This window comes from Eurosta solidaginis, chromosome 3, assembly GCF_040869045.1.
Source record: "Eurosta solidaginis isolate ZX-2024a chromosome 3, ASM4086904v1, whole genome shotgun sequence".
In the NCBI taxonomy this organism is placed as follows: Eukaryota; Metazoa; Arthropoda; class Insecta; order Diptera; family Tephritidae; genus Eurosta; species Eurosta solidaginis.
Genome location: NC_090321.1, coordinates 130,564,499 through 130,577,442, shown reverse-complemented (window position 1 = coordinate 130,577,442; position 12,944 = coordinate 130,564,499). Strand labels below are relative to the sequence as shown.

The 12,944-nt window shown below is 36.0% G+C and overlaps 1 protein-coding gene across 9 annotated transcripts in view; it reads left to right on the top strand.

Annotated features, from left to right (window-relative positions):
• LOC137244275 (synaptic vesicle 2-related protein) overlaps positions 1 to 12,944 on the top strand; it is a 2,198,928-nt gene that overhangs the window by 114,220 nt on the left and 2,071,764 nt on the right. The window contains exon 2 of one of the 9 annotated variants that reach the window (XM_067773025.1): positions 6,021 to 6,117. The exons of the other annotated variants lie outside the window; for them this stretch is intronic. The gene's annotated coding sequence lies outside the window, so the exon portion shown is untranslated. The remainder of the gene's footprint in view (positions 1 to 6,020; positions 6,118 to 12,944) is intronic. 9 annotated transcript variants of the gene reach the window in all.

The following is a 12,944-nucleotide window of genomic DNA, read 5'->3' as shown; positions in this document are numbered from 1 at the left end:
ATCTCTTACTTGAGGACCACAGCTATGCAAAGCAACAATCAACCAACCAGTCACAGGGTAATAATCCTACTGCAAAGAAAAAATTTGTAAAATTTTGTAAAATTGATAATAATTCTGTCAAATATTTTTCTATTTGAAAACTTTAAAATTTTTATTTTTCAGTGTTCATACATACAGTAAACCTTTGTAGAAATTAAAAGTTTAGGGGGGTGTTATATAGGTATTATCGATTCCTTTTCAATCTATTTGGTATGTTAAGTTGAATTTTGTCTGTACTAGATTTTCTTTAGTTATCGAAAAGTTAGTTGGTGATCTCTAGAATTTCTGCAAAGAAGAAGTTTTAATTTGTATTGATTAAATATAGTATTTTATAAAAAATCAATACATTCTTTTATTGTTAGGGAATAATTAACCCTACAAGGTCACAGGCAATCTGTCACGGTTATTTCTTCTAACCTGTCGCTGAAATGTACTGCGATATTTCGGTAGCTGTGACAAAATCACAGGTATACGGATATTTGCCAACTCTATCAGCGTGTTGGTGTTAAGAGTTTGGAATGTAGAGAACACATAAAGCTTTGCAATTCTTAGAGTATGCTAGTTAAACATGTACTTTTAATGTATTAATAAAAAAATATATTTTATTTGGGTAGTAGTGCAGTTTAGGGGCCCCACCCTAAAGTTGGGCCAAGATTTTCGAGTGAGGTATCAAAAGACGCGTATTAATCTCGAGAACAATAATCCGAAGGCTGAAAAGAAAAATGTTATCTCTGTCCAGAGATATGGTAATAGTCTAGTTGAGGGGTCGACTGCTAATACGCTACCAAAAATATCGAGAGAGGTGTCAAACGACGCGTATTATCATCAGTATTAATAATCCGAAGGCGGAAAATAAAAATATTAACTCGTTCAAAAGATATTAACGAAAAACCGAAAAAAGACCCGCGGGTACCTCCGAAACCGGGGGTAGGATCCATAGTACTTTTGCGCAGAACACCTTTCTGAGTTGGCGGCCTTCGGCCGCGCTTATAAAAAATAACCCTCGGGTGTGTGGTATAACCGTGGCTACCGCCACGGTGATGCACAATTTTTTTTGTGGGTAAGAACACAACAACAACCACATGGAGATCGCCAACTTCAACTGCAAATATCTCCGGACAGAGATAAAATTTTTCTTTTCCGCCTTCGGATTATTGTTCTCGAGATTAATACGCGTCTTTTGACACCTCTCTCGATATTTTTGGTAGCGTATTAGCAGTCGACCCCTCAACTAGACTACTACCCAGAGATATTTGCAGTTGAAGTTGGCGATTTTCATGTGGTTGTTGTTGTGTTTGTACCCACAAATAAAATTGCGCATCGCCGTGGCGGTAGCCACGGTTATACCACACACCCGGACTTGGCATAGTGTAGCCCAGGGATATTTTTTATAAGCGCGGCCGAAGGCCGCCAACGCAGAAAGATGTTCTGCGCAAAAATACTATGGATCCCACCCCCGGTTTCGGAAGTACCCGCGGGTCTTTTTTCGGGTTTTCGTTAATATCTTTTGAACGGGTAAAAAAAGTTAACTTCCGCTTTCGGATTCTTGATCTAGACGTGAATACGCGTCTTTTGATACCTCACTCAAAAAAAAAGACCCAATTTTAGGGTGGGGCCCCTAAACTGCACAATTACCTTTATTTGTATCAAAAGTGTACATTGACTTACATATATTCTACACAGCGGTTGTATCGCGACTGTCGATTTCTTAAAGAATAAATCTATTTATATATTATTGTTATCGCTTTAGGCGTGGTTTCTTTGTGATGACTTCATAACAATGAATGTGATACGTTATCAAGGGTTAACTTATCGCCTCATTGTTATTTCTGTTGACTACTTAATTTCTATGGAATGTGATACATTATCATGGATACAGCGTGTGTACACTATTAACTCCCCTCCTTAAAAATGTATCGCCCTCGATTAATAATCTTTGTACTTTCAAAAGTTTTGCTTCATAATTTCTTTGTATTCCTTCGGTAACTCTTATTATTGCCATTTCGTTTCTGATCTTAATAATTTTTATGTTTAGTAATACTACTCCTATACAAGTGATAATTTTGTAGTAATTATTAATGTGTATTTTATAGGATGCTGTTCAATAGGTATAAATATTGTAAATAATTCTTCTATATTATTAAATTTGTGTATTGATTCTGATTCTAACAATTCTAATACAGTTAGTTTTTCTTCATGTCGTTCATGTATAATTCTAGATAAGATTTTGGTTTGATTTTTGTAAATTATATTATCTATTGTTATATTTTCGTTAAATTCAATGAGTTTTGTACCTTTTATTTTTCAAATATTTTTCAAATATCTGCATCGGTACTTTATTTTCTTTTATAAGTTTACATTCAGCATTTTATCCAATATTTGAGTAGTACAAAAATCTTCTGAATTTTGTTCTCATATTATTTGAGAGACTATTTTTTTTTAAATTTTTTATTATAATAAACTTAGCGTTACATTTTGCGATTCTTTTGTCCATTAATATTTTTCCTTTATTGAAGATAGAGTACCTATTTCATATCCTTTACATTTCTTATCTACTATTGGGTATTTATACATCAGAATTATGTTATTTTCACATTGAATGACATGTATATAGGAATATGCTAAACTATTTATTGTATTTAAATCTGTTTTTTCGTGCTGTGTAATATTTCTTACATCGATTAGGTTTAGTAAATTATATAAAAAATTATTATGTTTTGCTAAATTAATTGAGGTAATTATATTAGGTAGTTCATTACAAACTTTGGTTATTACTGTAATTTCAGATAGTTCTTTTATATTAAGTTTCTCTAATGTTTTCTTAAATTGATTATTTATTATTCTTTGCTTGTTATTGTTTTCTAATAGTTGATTAATTCGAGTTTGTACTTCAATCAAATCGTCGTGCCCTGGGGGTCCTATGGTCCATTTTAATCTTGTGCCTAAAAAATCTAAAGCTCTTTTATTAATTCTAGTTATAATTTGGCTTTTAAGGGGTTATTCGTTAATATCTTAATTTCGATATTCTGTTCTAAATTATATCCGTTCTTTATTATGTTCTCATAAGCTTCTAGTATTCGAGTTATATTTGATATGTGGTATAAATAATCGTATTTAGTAAATATATACCTTGCATCCAATGGTTCAATTAATACATAGTCCTTGTTTCCTAAGTTAGTTATATGTAATTGATGCATGTATTTTTATTATTAATAATACGACTGTAAAGGTTTTCATTTTTAAGTTATTCGTACATTATCTTTATGTACTATTTTGTTCTTAATCGTCGTACTAGTTTTTCCGTTGTCAGTTTTCATAATATTTTTACGAAATTTATTCTTTGATTTATCCCTAAAGTGGGTCTTAGTCGATATGATGTCACCTTCTTGATAAGTGATGTCCTTAAAGTTTCCTTTTTGTGAATTTAGAATTTTGTCGTGTTTAATTTTTAATTTTTCTTCTATATCAGGATACCCCTGTTGATTAAAAAACACGTCCTCGGGTTTATATCCTGTGGTTGAATGTACAGTTTTATTACATTGTTTTACAGCTTAAAATATTATATCCTCTTGTTTTGATTTGTGTTGTTTTGCTAATGAATTTGTTATTTCTGCGATGGTGCTATGTAACCGTTCTACTTGACCGTTAGTTCTCGAATGATATTGTAACGAATTTACTGCAATTCCCCTTATTTGCAATCTTCTGCTAACGTTCGAATCACTAAAATGTTGATTAAATAACTCCACTATTCAATAATGCAAAATGACCTTTATTAAAGTTCTTCACAATAACACTACTATCGCTCGCCAGATAGCGTCCTAAATCAAAACTGATTCTCGTGCCTCTACTGTTGCGGCCTTTTATACTCTGTGACTTCTCGTTTGCATACTTCTAGGCTCTTCCAGAATTTACTGAGTTACTGCTATATAATTAAACCTAAATATACACGTGTATAGCTCTCATATGCGCGTGTATTTGTGAGCGACACTTCCACAATTATAATTGCATACTTTTGGGAGCATCTCAGATACGATATCTGCATGTGTTAGTGCGTTGCTTCTCCGCTGCGTGTACGTACATATGTGTAGACATAAATTGAATTATTGATGTGCATACAAGTCACTGCTTAGCATCGGCTTAGAGATGATAGTATCCCTTAGTGCTGCTAATATTCTTTACACTGCCCTCCACCTAAGTCTGATCGTCCCGATCAGACAAATCTCTCGATCTAAACGCTGCCAGCCTTTCCAAATGAACTACTTTCGTTTTGGTTCGTGGTTTACCGATGGTTTGTATGCGGTACACTACATCGTTGGTCCGTTTTACAACTTTGTATGGGCCTTCCCTATTACACTACAATTTCGGGGACAATCCTTTTTTCGTTGTGGGTTGTACAACAGCACCAAATCTCCTTCCTGAAACCCTTTCGAATTAATTGCTTTATCGTATCTGGCTTTCATCTTGTCACTCATAATCTGTGCTCGTTGCCTTACCAGATCGTGTATCTCTCTCAGCTCTTCTTCCACGACGCCAGTGGATTTCTTGACATTTCTCTCCGCATCGGCATCTATCTCATACTTCAAATCAGCTGGAAGTCGAAGGTTATTGCCAAAAATTACCTTTGCGGGATCGGTAGGCCATCAAGAATAATGATATGTGTGTCCCAGTCCTTATGGTGCTTGTCTACTACTTTCCTTAAATGCTCCTCCAATGTTCTATTGAAACGGTCCACCATACCATCGGACTGAGGATGCAATGCAGTTGTCCGTGTTTTTCGAATGCCCAACTTCTTGCGCATTTCTTGGAACACAGCTGATTCAAAATTGCTGCCTTGGTCAAAATGTAACTCCATTGATACACCATACCTTGCAACCCAATCGTTTGTAACCACTTCTGCTATTGTTTCTGCTTCATAGTTTGGGATTGGGTATACCTCTGGCCATTTACTGAAAAAATCCATAACCACCAGTACGTATTTGTTGCTAGTAGGAAATGGACCTGCGACATCCATGGCGGTCATTTCAAATGGTGCACCTAAAATATACTGTTTCATCTGGCCATGACTTCGTGTTTTGGGCCCTTTCGCTCTGTTGCAAACCTCGCAGTTGAAAATCCACTCGGTGACCGACTGACGGCAACCAACCCAATAGAATCTCTGCTTAATTTTTTCGAGCGTCTTCGTGATTCTAAGATGACCTCCACTTGGACCATTATGCAGCTCGCTGAGCACGTCAGGAATCCCTTTCTGGGAACAACTATCATTTTCTTCTTGCATTGACCATCCTCACTGTCCCATACTCGATGAAGGCAACCGGATATCAATTCTAAACTGTTCCACTGTACCCAATATGACTTCGCATTGGGCGTTGCTTCTCCGCTGCGTATACGTACATATGTGTAGACAAAATGATTTAATTAATTATGTGCATACAAGTCACCGCTTAGCATCGGCTTAGAGATGATTGTATCCTTAGTGCTGTTAATAATCGTTACAATATGGTGGTGTAGTGATATATGTTATTTGTAGTCTTTCTAATAGCATTTTCGTTTGAATACTAGTAAAGTAAGCTTCGTTATCGCTGACTAATGTTTTACCGTTTGGGGAAATTTGTGAGAGTATTTCGTCTAGTTATATATATATATATCGTTTTTTGTTTGCATTTGTCTCAGATAACAATATTTTGAGTATTTATCAATTGTACATGTAGACATTAATCTTTTCATGTAAAATGTATAAGACGGGTTTTCCTATTAAGAATAATATTTCTGCTGTCGTGAAGATTGCATTTACTTTGTTTGGTTGTATGACCTCTTTTAGATTATGTTTTAGCGTTTCAATAGTCGTGAAGTTAATGGTGTGTCGTAAGTTATCAAATATTTGTTCAGTATGTATCTGTATTAGATTGTTTCCTCCTGGTTCGATTATTATTTGATTACTAAAATGATTTACTGATTTATTTATTCTTTTTATTTGTTCATAGGGAGAACTGTCTTGTGAGTGTATCGAATCATTATCAGTGGATAATTGATTAATTTGTTGACGACTTAGAGCGTCAACTACCGCATTTTGGGTGCCAGGTTTGTAAATTATCTTAGCTCCATATTCTTCTATTAAATTTTTCATTCCTTTGAGTTTATTATTTGGGTTTTTCTCTGATATAGAAAATATTAGTGATTGGTGATCAGTATATATTGTCAAATCAGCTATTCCATATAAATAATTTCTTAATTAATTAGTAGTGTCCATACTATGGTTACAAATTCTTATTCATTCGTAGAGTATTTTTGCTCTGTTTCGCTTAATGTTCGTGATATAAAATATATTGGTTTTTTACTTTGGGACAGGACTGCTCCTATTGCAAAATTGCTTGCATCCGTAGTTAAGTCGAATGATTTATTAAAATCTTGTTGAAATAATTCTATATGTTCTTGTAGAGTTTCTTTTACTACTTCAATCGCTTTAAGAGCGTTTTCTTCTAATTTGATGGGTGTTTTTCACTTTTATTTTATGAGTACATCATCAATATAAACATATAGGAATTTTCCTATATAAAGACGAAGGATATCGTCAATGCATAGTTGGAATATGGAATTGCATTTTTTAATCCAAATGGCATTCTTAAAAACTCATATTTTGCTCCATTTATACTAAATGCTGTTTTTCTCTATCACCTTCCTTTATTTTAATCTGGTGGAAACCCGATTAAGTATGAATACTTTAACCTTTACTAAATTTTGAATTGTCATATTTACATCAGAGATTGTATATCTATCAGTTATCGTTTCATTATTTAATTTTTGAAAATCTATTACCATTCTTCTTTTTGGTCTTCCTAATTCATCTTGTCCTTTTTTGGGTACCGTCCATATGGGTGAATTATAAGGACTCTTACTTGATTGTATAATTTTTTCTTTTAACATGTTATCAATCTTTTCTCGTTAAATGAAAATATATCTAAGCTTCTTTTCATTTCGTATCATAAAATATGAAAATTTGGAATAAAAAACCGCGCGATTTTTCGCCTACAGCGCTTTTCTCGTTAAATGAAAAAATCTCTGGGCTTCTTTTCTTTTCGTATCATAAAATATGAAAATTTGGAATAAGAAATCGCGCGATTTTTTATTCCAAATTTTCGTCTGCGGCGCTTTTTCGTAAAATGAAAAAATCTCTTTGATTATTTTCATTTCGCATCATAAAACATAAATTTTCGCCTGTAAGGTTTTTTTAAGCTTAATGAATAGATTTTCGGCTGCGGCGCTTTGCTTCGATAATTTAAAAACTTATCTCCTTATATATGTATATTAAATTGCAAATTCTTCAACAAAAGCAAAACCATAGAGCACGGATGTTTATCTGAATTTATGTCGAGCCGCCACCACCTTGCATTGTTCCGACTAGAGCAGGCTTCACTATTCATCTCCGTTCGTGTGTGTTCATGTGTTTAACTGCAACAAAGAAATAGGCGAGATTTTTCATATTCGGGTTTCCTTAATAAGAATAAATAAGTGAAACTCAAAGTCATTTTTTCATTAATTCGTATATATCTAATTACATTAATATACCAAATATCGGAATTGAGTTGATTCATGTGCCTACAATAACGTAATTGTGCGGCACAAAACGTGCCCAATGGAGCAGTTTTTCGCGGATAACTTTTAAACGGGTACAAAAAGTTAACTTCCGTTTCGGATTCTGGATCTAGAAGTGATTACGCGTCTTTTGGCACCTCACTCCAAAAAAATGCCCAATTTTATGGTGGGCCCCTAAACTACAAAATTACCAATACCATATTTAATCAATACAAATTAAAACTTCTTTGCACAAATTATAGAGATCACCAACTAACTTTACGATAACTAAAGAAAATCTAGTACAGATAAAATTCAACTTAACGTATCACATAGATTGAAAAGGAATCGATAATACCGGTCCGGCTCAACGTTTCTTATAGATACCGGCGCTGAACTTTCTCTTCTTCCAGCACACATCTCAAAGCAATTTCAAACTTTATGCAGCTAATAATACTACAATTCCTACGTACGGTGACAAGCGCCTCGTTCTCGATCTCGGATTTCGTCAGGCAATCGAGTGGACATTTTGTATCGCCGCTGTACCCTATGCAATTATAGGTGCTGATCTCCTTTCGCACTACAACCTAAACATTGATCTTAAAGGCCAACTTCTCATTGACAAGAATACTAAGCTAACGTCAAGAGGTGTCACTAGCCATACAGAGCGATTAAAAATGTCTACAATCAACGACAGTAAAAACGAGTTTATTAAAATTTTGAAAGGATTTTCCGGAATCGCTGGTATATTGCAAAATCACGCACCTATCAAGTGTAAAGTTGAGCATTTCATTACGACTAAGGGTGCTCCTGTATTTCAACCAGCAGCTGGACTCAATCCAAAGAAGTAAAAGGCCGCCAAAGCCGAATTCGAATACTTAATGAAGCTGGGATGGATCCAACCCTCCAAAAGCCCATGGGCTAGCCCGATACATTTGGTTAAAAAGAAATCCGGAGATTGGAGGGTGTGCAGGGATTACAGACGGTTGAACGATGTCACTGTACCTGACAGATACTCAATACCCCATGCTCAGGACTTCACAAATAGTATAAATAGGAAAACCATATTTTTAACACTGGATCTTGTGCGAGCTTATCAGCAGATTCCAGATTGCATCTTCAGCTGAAGAGCTCAAACAACACTTGACGATAGTGTTCCAACTTCTGCAAGACAATAATTTGAAAATCAATGTGGACTAATGTTTTTTGGAGCCAAAGAGGTAACATTTTTAGGTTATAGCGTTTCCAGTGGGGGTATCGCGCCCCTACCTGAGAAGGGTAAGGCATGCAAAATGTTCCAAAGCCTTAGACAGTGGTAGAGTTAAGGCGATTCCTAGGAATGATTAATTTTTACCACCGCTCACTTCCGAAAGCAGCTATAGTGCAAGCCCCGCTCAAAAAGTACTTGTCTGGTTCGAAAAAGAACGATCGAACGCCTATAGTTTGGATAACCGAGGCATAACTGTGTAAGTCCGATTTATCTAGGGCGACACTTCTGGTGCATCTGTCGGCAGACGCGAAACTTCGCCTAATCACAGACGCCTCTGACTCGGCGATCGGGGCGGTCGTCGAGCAACAAACGAAAGGTTCTACGTGGGAACCACTTTCATTTTTTTTTCCAAAAAGTTCTCTCCATCTCAATCAAGGTACAGCACCTATGATCGTGAGCTTACTGCAATTTAAAGAAGCATAAAATATTTTCGGCATTACCTTGAAGGATGTAATTTTGCGATTCTCACTGACCACAAACCTTTAGTATATGCGTTCAAACAACGCATCGACAAAACATCTCCTCGTCAACAACGTCAACTGGCATAACCAAACATTCAATAGTTTCCGTTTGTCACATCCTAGTGGCTACGTATTATCCAACAGCAATTTTTCTGGCCAAATATGAAACGCGATATTGCAGGTTGGGCTCGTAATTGCACAGACTGTCAACAATCCAAAGTAAACCGACATGTACAAAGGATACCGAACGTAATTCAGGCGCCAGACGGCCGTTTCGACCACGTGCACATCGATATTATTGGTGCCCTTTTGCTCAGCCAAGGATACAGGTATTGTGTAACTTTTATTGATCGTTTTTCCAGGTGGCCAGAAGCGATACCCACAAAAGATCAAAGCGCAGACACCATCGCTAGAGCATTCTATAATGGCTGGGTTTGCAGATTCGGCTCACCGAAATTAATTACAACAGATCAGGGTTCGCAGTTCGAGTCAGCTTTGTTCACTGAACTGCTGAAATTTATTGGTACCCAACGTATTAGAACTACAGCCTTATAATCGGCAACAATGTGTCATAAATCAAGGTTCAATTGGGTCGAAACTCTTCCAACGGTACTTCTGGGTCTTCGAACTTGTATACGAGAAGGGCTAAATGCATTTCCAGCCGATTATCTGTATGGCATGACATTACGGGTTCCCGGAGGATTTTTCAATCATGACATCGCGCCTAATTCGCAGACGTTTCTCGGTGAATTTAAAAAACATATGCGTGAGCTTAAAGCGGTTCCAACAGCGCATAACTACAAACGTAAACCATTTTGTTTCAAGGATTTGACGTCATGCACTCATGTTTTTCTTCGCAAGGAGAACACACGCTCTCTTGAAAGACCATACGAATGGCCTTTTGCAGTCATTGCTCGACCTTCTGACCGTATTTATCAGACTGCCAATCTGTGAACGTTCCAATTGAGCAACTTAAACCTGCTCATTTGGAGCAAGTTGAACCAAACGAAACCTTTTCTAATCCAGCTACGCAAACACATACCGAGCCAGTACCAGATAGTTTTGAGCAAGATTCATCACCGATGTTAGCGGAACAAAATCATTCAGCTCTTCAACCAATGGTGCAACCTCACAATCCTTACGTCGTTCGCAAGGACTATTCCTATGCCAAACCCAACAATTCCAATGTGTTACTTGAGGACCACAGCTATGAAAAGCAACAATCAACCAACCAGTCACAGGGTAATAATCCTACTGCAAAAAAAAAAAATCTGTAAAACTTTGTAAAATTGATATTAATTCTGTCCAATATTTTTCTATTTGAAAACTTTAAAATTTTTATTTTTCAGTGTTCATACATACAGTAAACCTTTGTAAAAATTAAAAGTTTAGGGGGGTGTTCTATAGGTATTATCGATTCCTTTTCAATCTATTTGGTACGTTAAGTTGCATTTTATCTGTACTTAATTTTCTTTAGTTATCGGAAGGTTAGTTGGTGATCTCTAGAATTTGTGCAAAGAAGAAGTTTCAATTTGTATTGATTAAATATAGTATTTTATAAGAAATCAATGCATTCTTTTATTGTCAGGGAATAATTAACCCTACACTATGATCACAGGAACAAATCGCTTCTGTGCTATAAACCAATACAATGAGCGTATTATTTAAGCTGCGACTGAATAACAGTACATGTTCCAGAAAATTATACTGAGGCGGCTATAGAAACACCTCCGCTAACAGTCCATATCCACTGTTAAACCGATGGTCGCAGTAACAGTAACGTTATGTATGTATATTAAACTGGGTCGATTTATTAACCGATATCGCGCCATCGATTTCTCGATAGGATTTGGGCTCAGCAAAAAAAGTTCCACTACGCATACCCAAAAAAAATAATTTTCGAGCCTGCGAAAAAAAAATGTCGAAAGGGTCAATTTTTCGACCAAAACCCAAAAAATATTTTTTTTTTTGTCAAAAAACTGTTATCGCCAACGTTTTTACAACATCCGCCCTCAGAGGTTTTCTGCAACATCTGCTACTTATACGCAACACATACGGAAAAATAGGTAATTCTTTACTTTAGCTCACAACTGCTAAAACTGGACCATCGGGAGAGGTTTCAAAAGACGCGCTTTGATCCCAGGACCACGAATCCGAAAGCGGAAGTTCAAAATTGTATTTCTGTCAAAAGATATTTCCAAAAAACCGAGAAATGGCCCAGGAGCTCTCCGAAAACGGGGGCGGGATCCATAGTATTTTTGCGCAGAACACCTTTCTGTATTGGCGGCCTTCGGCCGCGCTTATAAAAAATTATCCTGGCTGGGTCCAACACCGGTTTGGAGACCAAATCTATATCCGCGCAAAACACTTTTACCCACAGTTTTTCTTGTGGGTACCCCAAAATTATCAAAATTACAACAACCACATGAAAATTTTCAATTTTGTTTGCAAATATCTCCGAAACGAAATAAAATTTTGAATTTCCGATTTCGGATTCGTGATCCTGGGTCCAGAGTGCGTCTTTTGACACCTCTCCCGATACTTTTGGTCGAGTTTTAGCAGTTGTGAGCTAAAGTAAAGGATTACCGAAAAATATAAAACTGATTCCTGTTGTCGTTTTCGTTTTGTTTCAGTCACAGTCGCGGGTAAAAACCGCTGTGACTGAGGGGTCACAATCACATATAACGTTGTTTCTCAAAAATCACGGGATCGGCCAGCATTAACTTGATATTGCTGTGATGCAATAATTTTGTTATTGCAATGTTTGTTGTGTTGACTATCCCCCACTCAAGAATGAACGTCCTCGGTCATTAGAAGAACGGAAGATCATTGAACTTGATGTAGGTCGGGATTTTATTTGTCTGGCTGGGTAAAACCCCTGTAGGAATTTCAGGTTGAGCTGCTTGGTTTTTTTCTATGTATTCAATACTAATTGATTTACGTGTCGGATGATAATTAATATACCCATCAGCGCTATGATGGTTACGATTTTCAGTGTCCCAATAGAAAATGTTGTCTTTCTCAAAAAAATCAATTCGCTTTGTGTTGTTGATGTGTAGTTATTGCAGAAATTCTAATGATAAAATGTCCATATGAACTTTTTTAGCTGGGGTTAGCTGCAGGACTGAAGGTATGGCTTCAAATGGTTGGGATGCAATATTTCTGTATAACTGATTACTTATTTTTATTGTTGAGTTATAAAACTGGATAAGTTGTGTCCCATTAATTTCTTGTGGTGCCTCGTTAACTTCTATCTGACCATTGAAGTTGTTTAGCAGGATAATGCCTGGTTGTACCTCTTCTACCCCAGATATGTGCTGACCTGACATCGTAGAGCAACTCGAATTCAAACTATTTATTAATCTAGGTATACATTGATCTTCACTTAAGTCTACTAAATTATTTCTATTACATATTGATATTTCATTGTATATTTCGCATGCTTACGAATGCCGTATGTTTTATTTTTACATTTCAAAATTTCGTCGTATTGAATATTTATTGAAATATTATTTTGCTTTTTTACTGGCCTTAATATTATTTTCCTAAAAGTTTCATTACTTGTAAGTTGAATTTTTACCATATAGATAATTATCATTTCTTTA